We start from the raw sequence: 7,222 nt of genomic DNA, 5'->3' as shown, positions 1-7,222 counted from the left end.
ATTATTACAAGTTCATTAACGCCTAATCCACCAAAACGTGCTGCAACTCCTACGTCACTTACACGCGCTATATTCACGCCGTTTCACGTTTTTTTTTGTGCCTCTTTTTCTTCTTCTTCTTCTTCCTCTTCCTCTTCCTCTTCCTCTTCCTCTTCCTCTTCCTCTTCCTCTTCCTCTTCTTCTTCTTCTTCTTCTTCTTCTTCTTCTTCTTTCTCTGTGTCTCTTTTTCTTCTCTTCCTCCTTCTTTTTTTATTGAAATTTCTTCTCCTCTTTTCGTTTTCTCTTTCTCCTTCATCAAAATCACCAGAAAAAACAAAGAAACATTATTCAAGGTACGTTTCTTGCCTTCTCTTTCTCCTTCTTCTTCTTCTTCTTGCTACACATTCTTCTTCCTCTTCCTGTTCTTCTTCTTCATTTACGTGCTTTTCTCTTTGTTTTCTTTCTTCATTATTCTCGGTTTCCATTATTTTTTGACATCAAGCTCTAAAATTGTTTTTGAAGAAGAAGAAGCAGCAGCAGAAGATGAGGAGGAAAAAGAGAGAGAGTTCTGAATTATGCATAAGGTGTACTTCAACGAATTTTGGGTGTATTTCTTAAATTCTTTGGGTGTATTTTTGTAATCCTTTGGGTGTATTTCTATAATTCTTTGGGTGTATTTCTGTAAATCTTTTGGGTGTATTTCTGTAATCGGTAATCGTATTTCTGTAACTGTTTGGGTGTATTTCTGTAATCCTTTGTATGTATTTCTATAATCGTTTGGGTGTATTTTTGTAATCGTTCGGGTGTATTTTTGAAGTTCCATCATCTTCAAAACAATTTCAAAGCTTGATTTCAGAAACCATGAAAATCGAAAAAAACTGAAGGAGATCGAAGGCAAAGAGAGAACGCTTTTCCATACAAATCATACAAGTCATTTATATTCACGCTTCTTCTTCTTCTTCTTCTTCTTCTTCTTCTTCTTCTTCTTCTTCTGTAACGCGCGTATTAGGCCCATCTTCTTCTGCTTCTTCTTCTGTAACGCGCGTGTTAGACCCAACTTGTAAGACTTGTAAACAAAAATGAATTGTTAAAATCTGCAGCAGAGGTGTAAATTTAATTTTTTATCGGGTGTATTTATAGTCTGTGTTTGGGTGTATTATGCAGATCTCTATGCAGACCGTCATATATGGGTTCCAATCTATCTGGATCACCACTTCATATTATAGTACCTGTAAATCAGACATTTTGAATACACCAGAGAGAGTTTAATTATGGAAAAAAAATTTACTTATAATTGGATCAAATATATTTACACCATGTGTTCAATTTCTTACAAGAGTATATAACAGTTACATTAATCAGTGACAATATCATTAGAATCTATCTGACAAAATGGACTCAATAACAATGAGGATGGCCTGGACAGTCTTATTGCATCACTTCTCCTCACTCATATTTCTGAATTTCTCACTCAACAGATGGGTTGCACACTTTAGGTCCTTGATTTGCTGTAAACAAAGCAAAATTAGACTTAGATATATTTCTATTATGAAAAACTAATTTGATCGAAGACATATATTTGTTCTTACATTTTTTTAAGCTTGGTTTTTGCCTTCCATTTTTACTGCAATGAAAAATACACCCATAGATATCAGTCAGATACACCCATAGATCAACCACATACACGCAAACCGATTTTATAAGTATTTAATGAGATCAGTTCAAAATGATGTTCAATTGACTCAAACAACGATAAATATACAAGCTCTAGCAATATTACAATGTCAAGCAATATACACCCAAGGACAAGCAATATTAGAACAGTTGCAACAGTTGATTATATTACATGATATGGGTTCAGGAATATACACCCAACAAATTACGCCGTATACACCTAACAAATTACGCCGTATACACCCAACAATCAACCATATATACACCCAACACATTACGCCATATACACCCAACAATCAACCATATACACCCATACAAATTACTCCATATACACCCAATAAATTAAGCAATATACAGCGAAAAATCAATTACGAGAAGAACTAGAACAAGAAGAACAGTAAAACCTAGAACCACTTTGAAGAACAGTAAAACCTAGAGGAACTTACAAGAAGAGTAAAACCTAGAATAAGAAGAATAGTAAAAACAGTGATATGAGATTTAGAACAAGAAGATCAATAAAACCTAGAAGAACATAGAAGAACAGTAAAACATAGTTCTTCGATTTCGAAATCAGAAACAGAAATGTGAAAAATGTACAAGATGAGTAAAGCAATAACGTACCTTGAATAATATTTTGTTGATGGTTTCTGCTATTATTCGCGACGAGTTCAAATGTCTCTTCAGTTTGGAATGTTGCTCGAAACTTGAGGATTTGTGTTATCTTTGAAGGAGAAGAGGAAGAGTGAGCCATAACGAGCGGTTTTTTCGAAGCGTAATCATTTGAGTGATGCGCGTGCAATTGACGCTCCATTTAAAGGGAGAGAGTGTGCGTGGATTAAACCTGGGTTGGACCAACTTGTAAGGATTGTATGCGTTATTTGCATATATGTGTAGCGGGGCCCTTTTTTTTTAACGAATATCAATTAATATTTTAAAATTAATTTTTACAATAAAAAAGTAGTCAATATTAATTAAAATTAATTTTTTATATTTATTCTCTTAAAAATACAAACACTCCTTGTATAAATAAGAGTAAATTACTATTTTTATCCACGAAAGTTCAAAATGTTGACAAATCTACCCAAGTAAGTTACTATTTTTATCCACGAAAGTTCAAAATGTTTAATACTCAAGAGACATAAAAAATTTAAAAATTTTGTCGGTTAAAAGCAACAGTATTAATAGTGGATAGTTAGAAAACGTACTTATGTACTTATTACGTACTTTTACGTAAACGAGATACATACAAAATTATAATTTACAATATAAATAAGATAAGAGAAGTATTTATTTCTGTAAATATTTTTTAAATTATTTATTTCTGTAATTATTATAATTAATTTATTTATTAAAATAAAAAAGCCCGATCCTTAAATTGCGCATAAACTAATCGGACATGTACATCCCTAGTGATTATTGGTTTGCAGGGTTACTGAACCAGTGATTTAAACATGACATGTAGATGCAATTGTTGTTTTAAACTTTTAATAATAGTGGGTGTTTGTACCAATTTTAGGTTTAAATAATCTTAACAGCAAAAATATGTCTTTTTACCGTAAAAAATAGTATGTTAATTAACCTATATGATTAAAAATAAATGTATACTAAAATTAACTAGTAAAATCAACTATTAATATTGTTTTGGACTTACTTAAAATTGGATGGTGGTTGGGCTTGTTTGTGAGGCCAAAGCGCTAGAGGAGGGTGGGCTCCGTCTTGGTTTACATCTGGGAGCCGCCGTCCGAATTATGTATGTGAAAGAATGGAGGTGATACCTACAAAGACACTCTGATGCCTAAGTTAGCAAGGGAGTAAACAGGTTTTGAATGTATTGGACCTTCTTTTTACTCGAGTGCTTCAGTGTATTTATGAACCAATAATCACCGTTGAAGTAGTTCCACTTCTAATGGTGGATAACCGTCCCTTTATTTTAGGATTGTTGAGATCTCTCTTCTAGAAGTGGGCGAGAGATTTAAGGAGGTAGTTACTTATTTGAATAAGTGTCACTTGCCAACTCATGTCGAGTCCGATCTCTTAGAAGAGGTCTGATTGATCAGCGAAGACCAACCCTTTGGATTGGGCCTTTTTAACTTAGTTGGGCCTGGCCATGGCATTGGGTCAGGGTATGAACAGTGCCCCCACTCGAGTCCGATCTCTTAGTTATGAGTTGGATTCGAGTATTAATTGAACTCGGATATGCTCAAGTCGGTGTTTCTTTTCAAGTTGGAAAACCGACGTGATTTTGAATTCAACCGTTGCGTCTAATCAAACGTCGCGTCCGTTTGGGTTTTGCATTTACACGTAGAGGCGGTTACATTGGTAACGGCGCGCTCCTTTAATAATCGCGTCATTTTACCATTATGCCCCTAGTATGCTATAAAACCTTTCCGTCCTTCTCTTTCTTTTTCTTTCGTCTCCTCTTTGAATTTTTTCTTCATGTTTCTTTTTACTCTCGTATGTCCTTCGTGCTTCTGGTGCTCGCTTTCTCTGTTTCTGAATTTTTTAGTATTTATGGCGTTTCTTCCATTCTTGCAATCAGTTCTTTTCTCCAAGGAAGGTTAGTTTCTCATTATCTTAATTCCTTACTGGCTTTCATAGCGTCTTCACTGTTTTTATTGAGTGTACTGATCGAGGAGGAGTTTTTTGAGTAAGCTCTGTGGCCCCTTTATTGTTTGTGGTTAACTGTTTCTGTTTTGGAAAGAAACTGTCTTGGTTCAAAACCTGTTTTTGATGGTTTCTTTTTTCTACGTACTGTAGGTATATCTCCCTATATATTTTTTCTTTTTTGAGAAATATTTTCTCGAGTTTCTGAAGCCTTGTTGAGATGGGTAGATTCTTCCGTTTTATCTGAACTTCCCCTAGTAGATGATGTTTTTATAACTAAACTTAGGAAATATCATAGGGTTTGTGTCCTTGAAGCCGATGAACCCAAGTATGAGTTAGCAGCCCTAGACCCAGAGGATAGAGTTTGCTGTGGGAGTGGGAGGCTTACTGAGTTTGACTCTCATTTCATTTTCATGTACGATTGCCTTTTCACCCGTTTGGGAGTTGCATTCCCTTTTTTTGATTTTGAGATGGAAGTTTTGTCCCACTGCCGAGTAACTCTTACCCAACTCCACCCTAATTTCTGGGGTTTTTTGAAAATTTATCAACTTGTCAGCTGAGAGCTCGACTTTCTGATTTCTTTAAAGGTCTTTTTCACTTGACAAAGCCCTTTAGCGCTCAGAACAAACAACAGTGGGTCACTTTTTGAGCTATTCAGGATCGAAAAGTGTTTTCTATTTTTGACGAGTCGTTTCATAGCTTTAAAAATTTCTTCTTTAAAGTTTTTGCCGTTGAGGGCCATCATCCCTTTTTCCTTAATGAAAGCCATGAAGCCCGCTTTCAGTTGTATTAGGCAGATGCTGCCCCTGTAGAGAAGTACAATTTGGTGGATTTGGATGAGGTTGAGGAGGCTGTGGTGGGGTTCTTTTGAGAGGGTTGGGGACGAGCTCCCAATCTTTCGGGGCTTACCTAGAATCAGATGGTGGTTGGGTTTATTTGTGAGGCCCAAGCGCTAGAGGAGGGTGGTCTCCGACTTGGTTTACGTTTGGGAGCCGCCATCCGAGTTATGTATGTGAAAGAATGGGGGGTGGTACCTGCAAAGATACTCCGATGCCTAAGTTATCAAAGGGATAAGTAGGTTTTGAATGTATTGGACCTTCTTTTTACCTGAGTGCTTTAGTATATTTATAGATGATGAATCAATAACCACCGTTGAAGTAGTTCCACTTCTGATGGTGGATAACCGTCCTTTTATTTTAGGATTGTTGGGATCTCTCTTATAAAAGTGGGCGAGAGATTTAAGGAGGCAGTTGCTTATTTGCATAAGTGTTACTTGCCAGCTCATGTCGAGTCCGACCTCTTAGAAGAGGTCGGATGGATTAGCAAAGGTCAACCTTTTGGATTGGGCCTTTTTAACTTAGTTGAACTTGGCCATAGCATTGGAGTAGGATATGAATAAATATAAAATAATATGTATTAGAATATAAAATATATATTAAAAATTTGTTGAATTATACCTAATTTTAGTCTAATTTTAGTGTATAAATAATATTTTTGATTAAAAATATGGTATATGCTGCTCTTACTACGAAATGATTAATTAATTGAATCTCAAATAAATGGTGAGGAAAGAGAAGGAAAAATAATTGGTAACCAATCAGTTGTCTATATTTCTTATTTTATGAAAATTAGATCCCATGCATAAGAAGAAAGCGATACTCCTACTGAAATATAATCAAGATGAGATGTCAATATAATATAATTGCATGCACACCTCATATATAGCATAGTAGCTTTGGCTTTCAATATTTCTTTAATTAGTGATAAAATACCGAAATTCAGTTCATATTATAATAAAGTTAACTAAACTAAATTAGTTTGATTGGATTAAAAATTTTATAAAACTGGTTGAAATAATTTTTATTCTTTAAACTAGTTAAGTTACCTTCAATTGATGAACCAATATAGTTATTATCTTTGACAATTTTTAAAGTAATTTATAGATATACTTCTATCTTAAGTTGAAAGAAATAAATAAGTTTCTAGCTTCATGTCATGCCAATGAAGAAAGCTATCTCAATCTTTTCCTTTTCTCTTCCATGAGGACCACTTTTTGTTTATATTCAGGCACAACAAACTTCAAATCGATCTCAGTAAGATAGTAGAATATCTAATACATTTTAATAAGATTTTTTTAAAAAATTTCAGTTACATTATATAAGATTGCATTAAAAATTGAGATTTAATATTGTGCTTATTGATTAGAGACTGAAACTAAAATTTCAGTTTATTCAATAATTTCAGACAATAGAAATACAAAGAACTGAAATTTTTAACAATAAAAACTGAACTTTAATAATATTTTTTTAATAACTAAATGTATTTTAGTAACGACTATGTTACGTGTATACTAAAATTAGTTATTAGTATAAAATATATGTTAAAATGCAAATATATATTGAAAATAAATTAAACCACACATATTTATATACAAATATATTTATGGTTGATTTTAGTGGCCGCTTTTAGTATAAAAATAGCATTTTTGTTTTAGTAAATATTATTATTTCATCTCCATATATATTTATCTTAAATCAAACAAAATCCTAACATATAATTTAGTCTTATATATTTTAAGCTAAATATAATACAAAAATTTAATTTAATCTCAATATTTTAATTCAATCTCCTTTTCAAAAACAACCTAAGAGATTTTGTCATTAACAAATAGACAAGCACCACCGTTTTTGAAGCCTGAAGAGGAGCAAACTAAGATCATATGTGTATGGCCCTACAATTTTGTCTTTCATGGCATTTAAGGAGAATTAAGATCTTGCTACCTACACAAAATATTTGGGGTATTCACCAAGCCATCTATGATAAGATTCTATGTTATCTTAATTTTCACATTCATAGAACCATGTTTGGTTGAACCTTGCACCTACCATATATATTACACCTCATTAGGTCTACCTATTTCATATAATGCAACCAAATATATGACGTAAAAAAAATTTACACTCTT

The 7,222-nt window shown here is 33.4% G+C and overlaps 1 long non-coding RNA gene across 1 annotated transcript; it reads right to left on the bottom strand.

The window, feature by feature from the left end:
- Positions 1,241 to 2,467, bottom strand: LOC110265439. Its single transcript, XR_002351586.1, has 2 exons — positions 2,275 to 2,467; positions 1,241 to 1,487 (listed from the first exon to the last, which is right to left on the bottom strand). It is a non-coding gene; the product is annotated as an uncharacterized LOC110265439 (long non-coding RNA).

The sequence above is a fragment of the Arachis ipaensis genome, chromosome B08 (genome assembly GCF_000816755.2).
Source record: "Arachis ipaensis cultivar K30076 chromosome B08, Araip1.1, whole genome shotgun sequence".
In the NCBI taxonomy this organism is placed as follows: Eukaryota; Viridiplantae; Streptophyta; class Magnoliopsida; order Fabales; family Fabaceae; genus Arachis; species Arachis ipaensis.
This window is presented reverse-complemented; position numbering and strand designations above follow the sequence as displayed.